This window comes from Rhea americana, unplaced genomic scaffold, assembly GCF_003343005.1.
Source record: "Rhea americana isolate MKP2758 unplaced genomic scaffold, rheAme1 scaffold_5, whole genome shotgun sequence".
NCBI lineage: Eukaryota > Metazoa > Chordata > Aves > Rheiformes > Rheidae > Rhea > Rhea americana.
The window spans coordinates 13,191,257-13,202,074 of record NW_028186645.1 but is presented as its reverse complement, the minus strand read 5'-3'; positions in this window follow the sequence as shown (position 1 = coordinate 13,202,074).

Below are 10,818 nucleotides of genomic sequence, written 5' to 3'. Positions count from 1 at the left end.
TTAGGCATCACTGAGTAGGACATGAGAGAAAAGGGAGGGAGAGAGTTGAGAACTGCTGTATAAATGACTTGAATTAAAAGCTTTTGTATTAAATGTCAGATACTGTATACATGCAACAGACATGTATTCAAATGCTATACAGCATTTTTTAAAATTAAGTTTTCAAAACACCTCAAGATACATAGTCTTTAGAATATAGTTAAAATATGAAATAGGGAAAAGTATTATCCAGGGAGTTGTACTAGGAGGGGACTTCACATGGATAAGATGCTACTAGTACTAAAGTGGCAGTGTTCTGGTGCTCCTGCTCCCATATAAAACAGTAAATGTAGTTACTAATTAATAACTGCTATTATTAGGAAGTTCTGCCTGAATATGAGGAGGAATTTCTTCACTGTGAGAGTGACAGAGCACTGGAACAGGTTGTCCAGAGAGGTTGTGGAGTCTCCTTCTCTGGAGATATTCAAAGCCCACCGGGATGCAACTCTGTCTAACATGCTATAGGTGACCTTGCTTGAACAGGGAGAGGTCCCTTCCAACCTTACTGATTCTATGATTCTATTTTCTATGATTCTATGTTAGCATCTAGTGAAATACAGTGAGGAGCCCCAATGTGCTGACCATAGCTCATCTAGAAGAGTCACAGAAGTGTAGAATGTATAAGAAACAAGTACATTCCTATTATAAATAAATAAGTAAATAAATAATATTGCATACAATAAGAGACATAAGAGAGACAAAAGTCCTGCAGACTAAATTCATCTGTTAGAATTTCTACAATGGATGAGATTTGGAGGAACCAGGGAGTCTTTTGCAGTCCTGTGCCAAAACTCTCATTGACTTTATTGGGAATATAACTTCAGGTTTGCATTCTGGTGACAGCAGCTGTGTCATCAGCTCTATGAATGACAGATACTTTCTCTTCTCTTGAAGAAAACTGTCCTCTTCTGAGCACATCAGAAAAAGCTAAAGATAGAAGATTTTGACATATATTGTTTATCAATAATTATCCTAAGCAAAGCTCATCTGTCATCTCTTGTATCATCTCTCCATCATGTCATCTCTCCATTTCCTTCAGCTGTTTCGCGACTGAATTGCTGTTGTCACATCTGGCAGTATTGCTCCCTGATTAAAGAGCATTCAGTCACCATATGAAGTTTGCATTATCTCTATCTGCATTTAGTGATACTAACTTCAGTTGAAAAAATCTTTTCTCTGTCTTACTTCTATGTTTCTCCTTCTTTCTTCTTCTGTGATATATTATTTAATGCTGTATGATAAATATACAATTTGGTGAACTATTTTGCAGCACAGTTTGTATGACAGCCACTCCTCGAAATTGGTGTTCAGAAAGCAAAGTTGTACCTGAGCAATCTGGTTCAGCTCCAACACATCAGAGATGCTACATTGCTTTCCTCATACTTACTACTTATATATTTTTTTCTCTTTGCAGACAGTAAGCTGTTTGGGTTTGAAGATGTTTATAGCTCTCTGGCTATAAGAAATACTAGTTCTTTTGAATAATTTTTGCAGTTTAATTTTATGGTTTAATTTTGATGTATGGGTTGAAATGGTGGAGTTCAGGATCCTGTGTGGAGGAAGCAAGGCAATAAATATGATCGCAACCCTGGACTTCAGGAGAGCAAACTTTGGCCTCCTGAAGAGAGCTACTTTGAGGAATCCCGTGGGTTAAGGCCTTAGAAGGAAGGGGGTCTGTACAGAAGACTGTATATAGAATGTGGAAGAAGAGACAGCCCACTTGAGAGGAACATAAGAATGTTGTCAGAGTATGCAGGCATGCAATGAGGAAGGCTAAGACCCATTTGGAATTAAATCTGGCAAGAGATGTCAAGGACAAGAAGGCTTCTTCAAATACATCAGTAGCAAGAGGAAGACTAGGGAAAATGTGGGCCTGCTGATGAATGGAGTGGGAACCCTGGTGACGAAGGATACAGGAAGGCAGAGTTAGTGAATGCCTTCTCTGATTCAGTCTTTACTGTTAAGGGCAGCCCTCAGGAATCCCAGAGCCTGGAGATGAGGGAGAAAGTCTGGAGACAGGAAGACATTCCTTTGGTTGAGGAGGATAAGATTAGAGATCTTCTGAGTAAGCTTGACATTCACAAATCCATGGGCCCTGATGGGATGCACCTGTGGGTGTTAAGGGAGCTGGCAGATGTTGCTGCTAGGCTGCTGTCCATCAACTTTGGAAGGTTGTGGAGAACTGGAGAGGTGCTTGAGGACTGGAAGAAAGCCAGTGTCACTCCAGTCTTCCAAAAGGGCAAGAAGGAGGACCCAGGCAACTATAGGCCAGTCAGCCTCACCTCCATCCCTGGAAAGGTGATGGAACAACTCATTCTGGATGTCATCTCCAAGAATGTCATCTCCAATATGGAGGAAAAGGAAGTGGTCAGAAGTAGTCGGCATGGATTCACCAAGGGGAAATCATGCTTAACAGAACCTGATAGCCTTCTATGATGGAATGACTGGCTGGATAGATGAGGGAAGAGCAGTGGACATTGTGTACCTTGACTTCAGCAAGGCTTTTGACACTGTCTCCCATAACAGCCTCCTAGGCAAGCTCAGGAAGTGTGGGTTAGACGAGTGGACTGTGGGGTGGGTTGAGAACTGGCTGAAAGGGAGAGCTCAGAGGGTTGTCATCAGTGGCGTGGAGTCTAGTTGGAGGCTTGTGGCTATGCCAATCCCCAGGGCTCAGTACTGGGTCCCATCCTGTTCAGCTTGTTCATCAATGACCTGGATGAAGGGACAGAGTGCCTCCTCAGCAAGTTTGCTGGGGATACCAAGCTGGGAGGAGTGGCTGACACACCTGAGGGCTGTTCTGCCATTCAGAGAGACTTGGACAGAGTGGAGAGTTGGGCAGAGAGGAACCTCCTGAGGTTCACCAAGGGCAAGTGCAGAGTCCTGTACCTAGGGAGGAATAACCCTAGGCACCAGTATAAGCTGCAGGCTGACCTTCTGGAGAGCAGCTCTGCAGAGAAGGACCTKGGAGTGCTGGTGGACAGCAAGTTGACCATGAGCCAGCAATGGGCCCTTGTGTCCAGGAAGGCCAATGGTATCCTGGGGTGCGTTAGGAAGAGTGCTGCCAGCAGGTCGAGGGAGGTGATCCTGCCCCTCTACTCAGCCCTGGAGAGGCCTCATCTTGAGTACTTCATCCAGTTCTGGGCTCCCCAGAACAGGAGAGACATAGAGCTACTGGAGAGGGTCCAGTGTAGGGTTACCAAGATGATCAGAGGAGTGGAGCATCTGCCCTACGAGGAATGGCTGTGAGAGCTGGGCCTGTTTAGCCTGGAGAAGAGAAGACTGAAGGGGGATCTTATCAATGTCTACAAATACCTGAAGGGAGGGTGTCAAGGGGATGGGACTAAACTCTTTTCAGTAGTGCCATGCAACAGGACAAGAGGCAACAGGAACAAAGTAAAACACAGAAGTTCCACCTGAGTATAAGGAAGAACATCTTTACTGTGAGAGTGACAGAGCAGTGGAAGAGGTTGCCCAGAGAGGCTGTGGAGTCTCCTTCTCTGGAGATAGTCAAGGCCCGCCTGGATGCAACCCTGTCTAACATGCTGTAGGTGACCCTGCTTGAACAGGAAGGTTGGTCTAGACCTCCAGATGTCCATTGCAACCTCAACCATTCTATGATTCTCTCATGCTGTGATGATTTGGCTAATTTAGAGTTTGTGAATATGTAAAGCTCTTAATGCTGAGTAGAGTGGACCATATAGTATGAAGGATCTCTATAAGCTTATTCAAAACCATAAGGCTTTTTAAAATATATCTCAGTCTTTATTTTAGGTCCCTGCTGCTAATCCAGCTGCAGATAACAACTTGTCCCTGTCCTGCGGTACGTACAGCATATCAAACCTAGAAAATACTGTTTATTTACTGGTTTAAATCAAAATAAATCCTTGAGAATTTTAGAACTCAAAAAATGTGGGAGGTTTGGAAAATCAGCATATTTTCTTTCAACATTTTAAAAATGAAACATTTAAACTCTGTTTTAAAACAACATTTGTTGGCCAAATTTAGCCTACTGTTTTTTAAAGTGGAAAAAGTCTTAAAACTAGAATGTTTAATTTCTTGTCTAATAAAACTTCTTTTCACTTAGAACAGGACTTTTTTCTTGAAATGAATGAGTAATTTAGTTTATGTATTGGGTTAGCCAAGACCAAAAAAAAAAAAAAAAATTATTCACACAGTTGTCCTTAAACCTGACCTGGTACACCTTCCATTACTTCTGTCTTTTGCTTCCCATGACATTGTTTAGCAGTGTGCAACACATGAGGATGTATGCTACATGAGTAGAGAACTGGCTGACCTTTTGAAAAACAGGATCATCGGGAGTGGGGAGTTCAACAGTGAATAAAGGTATTTCTGAGGATAGGATACTAGGACTTACACTAGTCAACATTTTCATCAGTGATCTAGCAATCAATACAAAATCACTTCCTGAAATCTGCAGTTCTCTCAAAGAATGGCAAAATGTTCAGTAATGCTGAGAAGAGAGTTATACTAGATTACTTGGTAAATGAGATCCATTCAAACAAAATGTGTTTTCATATTGCATAGTGCAAACTAATAAATGAGGAGTTAAGTACAGACTGAACTATCCTGGAAAACAGAATTTCTGAAAAGGATATAGGATAGTCCTGTCAGAGAAGCAGCTCAACATAAATTTTTTGTGCTATGAAGTCCAGTGTGTAAGCAGTGAATAAGGTATTGGATGTATAACTGAGTAATTCTAGAGGAACTCTATTATATCGTCCTGGTGTTCGCATTTTTAAAACAGTGCTTGAAAACTGAAGGGGCTTGGAAAAGTACAAAGGTAAATTTAAGGCTAGTATAAACTGTAAGTGTAGAGGAAGTAAAATTAGTAAACATGTTTTGTGGTTAACTTTTAAGAGGTAAATGCTATACTGCCAAATTAGGAGAGGATGGACTCCATCTATCTGTGCTTATTGTCAATTACATTAAAAAGAGAAATGATTCTGAATAAGCAAATTAAAACTTTTAGTACATTTTGCTTATTACAAAAAGATTGAGAAGAAAGTTGATCTTTACAAGTTAAAAATACAGGATGTGAAAGTACTCTGATCTGATAGAGAAAGGCATAACAAGAACCAGTGACTGAAAGTTGGAATCAAAGAAATTCAAATGAGAAATTAGGCAGAAATATTTAACAATGAGAATGATTAACCTTTGGAATACCATGAGAAGTGTTTACTTTTACATCCCATGTAAAGCTTTGATTCTAGTCAAAGCTGAAAGCCTTAGGGACATTTTCATCATTACAAGGTCTGCTTTAGGCAAGTCTGGACTCTTAGGGCCAATATAGAAATAGTAAGTTGAAACCTCACATTTCAGGACCATCTTCATGTATCTCCTAGTTCTGGTGTTTTTCTGAACCAGACCTGGTAATTGTTCAAACAAGCCAGCTCTGGCACGGATTTCGTAAGAAAAAACTTTTATGCAAGAAATGGTTCTGAAATCCTAAGATTTATTTTTCCCAACTATAAACCAGTCTCTACGGAAGCAGGAGGAGTTCTTTTTGTTTTTACCACTATCTTTTTGGCTTAACATTACTGGATATCAAGCTAACAGGTCTCCACATACATCACTTTTCAGAAGTACAACAAAATGGTCCTCTGTGTGGTGAGTAAGGAGCTGAGGTATGGCTGCTAGCAGGGGAATTTTTAGTTTGATAGAAATACCACAACTGATTTTGAAAACACTTATTTTAATGTGTATTTCTGATGCATTACAGGAGTCTTTTGGGGTAGATTTAGGCTGTTAAATCTTCTGTACCTTTTTTTCCTACTTTAGCACTTTTTACATTTGCAAATGCAGAATTAAATGTTTCATGAAATATCTTCTAACAAATGAAGATGGCAATATGAAGTAATGAAATAATCTATTAATATAAGATATCTGTATGTCTAGCAGTCACACATTGTCTAATAGTCACAGATTTTTTCCCACATTGTGGGATAAAAATGATCAAAATAAATGATATTCCTCAACTTGGGATAAATTATGCCACAGGTAAGATGCTAAACAGTGAGAAAGAAAAGATTTACTTAGATGGAAAGATTCAGCCACATTAGCAACCCCTGCACTTCACATTCGCTTAGGCATTACAGGCAGCATTCAAAAGGAAAAATTACAGCTGAGGAAAAAAGATCAGAAGGTCTATTAGTGCTTCTACAAAAATCTTTAAATTCTTCAAGACATGTCTGGTATGACTTCAGTCATACCTTCAGTCAAGGTATGACTGAAAGGGAGGCTGATTTAATTTGTGTTATGCTTTGTGGAAGAGCAACATCTCTCAGAAAGGCAAAAATCATCTCATGTACTTCTATAGTACCTTCTAGACTCTACAGTGTTTTGTGAAGTTAATTTTGGAAGCATTCTACTCCCAGCTGGTACACATCCTCTTTTAAAGTGGTGGCCTACTTTAAATTCCCAAAACCTACAAGAGGAAGTGGAGTATCCTTCAGCCACAATCAGCTTTAGAAAAACAAGTGAATGAACTACACATAGAGCAAAGACAATAATTCTTACAGGAAGTAATGAAAAAAGGCATATATTTTGATTTGGCAGCTCATCTAAAGCACAGTTTCACATGCAGCACATCACTTTCTGGCATCACGTTCAGACATTGTTCATTACTGACTCAGGACTGAATGACTTAGGGCAATGGGCATGTTTCTTTTGAGAGACGTCTTAACTACATGCTGACTTTGTACAATATGATCTGCAAGAAGGTCCTACTCTAAAACTGGATGGCTTCCAGAGGAGCTCTGAACCTTTCATTGCTGATATAAAGCAAATTCTGTCGATTTCCATTTAAAGTTGGACCAAAAATATGCTGAGTTTGGCCTAGCAAGAGACCTGTGGGAGTATGTTAAACTGTTTTGTGGAATTAGCTCTAGGTAAGTCATTTTGTTTCCCAGTTCCCATATTGATTTGCACATCTACCAGCCCTAATACAGTTGTATTTGTAATATTTCTTCTGAACTAACCAGAAAATACTTCAGAAATACAGATACAGTATCAGGGATTTCACTGGGCAGAACTTCAGCTTGTATAAATTGTCATAGCTCCCTTGACTTTCCTAGAGCTATGCTCATTTGGACCTGCAGAGGACCAGAAGATCTGCCTCAAGTATTTGTAGTGGTGATTGCATAATGATAGGACAGATTCATGAAGAGGGGCCTGCTGGGATGTGCTGTTCTTTCCACTGCACTAATAGCGATTTCTCCCCCTATCTTTTCATGTCTTTCTGTTAAGCTAGCTCTCTGGGTCCACAAAAATCATCAGATCACCTGCTTTTTGAGACTCTTTTGATCTCTGTCCCTCTTCCCCTTCCCTCTACTGTACTCAAGGAATGTCAGGTATCAGTGACAGTTTTGAGATATCTTCCTATGTTTTTCATCAAAAGGAATCAAGAGAGGTTGATTCTTTGTAGGGAAAGCTGGTGTCCTCTGTTCAGGCAGCCTGACTCTGATGCTGGGGACAGCAAGGCCACAGTCTGTGGGCTTGTTTCAGTATTTCATATTATTCACACTTGATRCAAACGTCTTAAAAATCAAAAGGAAATGCTTTTCTTCTGTCATCACAATTTACGGTAATCTGAGATTTAATTTATTCACCAGTTGAAAGGGAAACAGAAATCAAGCCTGCATCTTTCATTTGAGCCAAGCTCTCTCTGGTGTACTCCTGCACTCTTGTGCAAGAAAAGTACTCTTGCTCCTTGCTCACACAAAAGAGCTCTGATCACTCTAATGAGGTGCTGCTTCTAATTATAGAAGGGCTCAGCGCTGGTTACGTAACTGCCCAGTGCACTTGGCACATGGCATTGTTATATACAAAAGCCTCTTCTTTTTTTGTCTCCAGAGCAGACCCAGCTTCAGCCTGTTTAACTGAGAGCTGTAAGGGACACAATTCATCTGAAGCAATCTCACCTAGATCTTCCAAGATACGCCTGCAAAATCCAGATGCTGATGGCACATGGCATTGTTATATACAAAAGCCTCTTCTTTTTTTGTCTCCAGAGCAGACCCAGCTTCAGCCTGTTTAACTGAGAGCTGTAAGGGACACAATTCATCTGAAGCAATCTCACCTAGATCTTCCAAGATACGCCTGCAAAATCCAGATGCTGACCTGCTGCCTTTGCTGGGAAAGCTGCCAACACTTGTGATCTAGCAGTTAAGGCAGGGGATTAATATCCTGGGATGCAGTGTTTAGTGTCTTGGGCAGAAACAACATGTGATCAGGAAACGGTGGTAGGGCTGGGGTTATGGGCTCTATTTTGGATTTAGCTATGCAGCAGCATGGTGGCTTCCCCCGCTGTTACACGTAGTACCAGCCTCATCCATGGTGATCACAAACTTGCATACCCAGAAATCTTTAGCAAATCTTCCACAGGCTCTAATAGATTCAGGAGCTGGTCTTTTCCCTGTATTTCTAAGCTTATTTTATTCTGTGATTCAGACTGGTTACTTCATGTTCACCCTGCATTTGTGTCTCTCTTGTTTTCCTAGCTGCCCATATAACACACATCTTCCTCATTTTTTGTTCATCCTGTTYTAACATTGCCTTCTAAACTGCAAATCTTTCCAACAGAGAGTCTTCCCTATATAATTTATTATGGTCCAAGAACCAAGCTGAGATGCTACCCCTGAGATGCTCCAGCCCTATCAGTTCAAAAGCTCCCATCTGTCCAAGAGAGGGAAGAAACCTACAGAGCTATAGCCAGCCTGGTTTTCATATGGCCTGATGCAGCAGCTAGCCCTGTTGGCCCTGTATCCTCAATGTGTTGGCAGAGTAATCACCCTTAACTCTGCCCCTCATAAAAGCTAGATGCTTCGTTTCTCAAAGATACTACTTACCGCTAAGTCTACATCATTCAGACATTTATATTAGTGCCTGCTGAAGGGGATGGAGCAGGATAGTGGGTCAAGCAGGGAAAACAAAGAGAGACTGAGCCAGAAATACAGGAAGCAAAAGGAGAATCCAACAAATATTCCCAATATTATTTTGGTCTTTTAGGAAAATCTTTAATATACCATTGTCTTATGCCCAGGGAGAATGTGCGTAGATCATCTTTACAGCAGTTCTCACAGGGACTGGAATGAAAAAAAAAGTTCATCATGGAAGAGAGGCCAATCTTTAGGATTTTTCCTTGAGCACAGTGGCCCAGGTGCTGCTCTTTCTTCTAGGAGCTGGGCCATACTGTGTCTCTTGACACTTTTTTTCTTGTCTCTACCTTTTTGGATGCAACTATATTCTTGCAAATGTGAATGTAAACAGAGTCAATGTGGTGATGCCTTCCTGAATCTTTTTCAGTGTTTCCAGATTCCTGTTGGAAACAGTAACTCTCAAAGGATTACTAAGATCTGTTTGGTCTCATTTTGTTTTGATTTCTGGAATCCTTTTAAAGTATTTGTTCCAGAATTAATTGTGGTAGCTCTGTCCTCAACGCCATCCTAAATACTGCCTATTTTCCACCATGGATTCCCAGGTATTATTGAATTTTAGGTTATCTTTATCCAAAAGATATGACTGGAAAACAACATTAAGTTTAATTCTTTTTGCAATAGGCAGGAAGTTCAGTCAGAAGAGCTAAATTTCAAATGGGTCAAAATTTATCATCATTTTCATTTCTCATTGTAAGGAGCTGAAGGTCAGCTGCAGAGAAGCTTTTCTTGATTCTGCAGATATTTCCCTTGTTTCCAACAGCTCTTTTATTCCCAATGAACTCAGTTGTTGCATTGAATCATTATCTTGGACAGACAGCAGCAATTTCTGAGATATTTATGATCCAAATCTCTTTGGTCTTTGGAATTAGCCCCTTGGATATAAGCTGATATTAGCCATGTATGTGTATTGTCAGATGATAAAAGCTAAGTATAGCTACCTAATTTACACTGTCAATTTACAGTATTTGAGGATCTGACAACAGGATGCTTGGAAGATGATTCTTGCCATGGTGGACAACACTCTTCCCTACTTAACAGGAACAAGACAATACTGTTCAACTCTCTTTCGAAAGGCCCTATGGTATGCACACTCCCTTAGCCCTGAACACAGACATGGGACTGCTAGCCATGTGCTAAGCCTGTGTAGGTGGCTGTGCGCATGCCTAATTCTGATGTGTTGCCATAGCCCGGCTAGCAGGTCAAAATGTTTGCAGTGCTCTCGCCAAACCTGCATCTTTCAGAAAAGAGCCATTCTGATTTCTATTCAATAAAAAACACCGAAGTCCCTCCAACACCTCTCACCTCTCCCTGAAATGGAATGCTTTTATATTTATTTTAGTGTTTCAAATGCTGTCTTATGAATTCTGACGCTTATTTATTTATATGCCTTCTCCTTGCTGCAGGGCTTGCAGTGAGAAAACATTAAAATCAAATAAAATATCATATCAATCTGAGATTTTTTTAAGAACACAAAAGATGGGTTTTCCAGGCAAGCATGCTTTGTATTAAGCTTCACTGAGAAAGCTGCAGATGTCTGTTCTTTGTTCTATACTTAAGAGTAGCATGGTGCCCCCTCCTCCCTGGTGCTCACTGCAGATGGTGCTGGAGCACGGGAGCCCGCGAATCTCAACGCCGAGGGGCAGCGTTAGAGCAGCCTGGGGGGCGACGGGTTCGCAGCACCGGCCTGGCTCCCCTCCCTTCTCCTCCCCGTTCTCCCCGTGGATTCGCCCAAAGGCCGGCGCTGCAATCCAGTCGCACGGGCCGTGGCGGCCGCAGACTACAAGTCCCAGCATGCCGGGCGGGGCAGGGCCGTACCATGTGC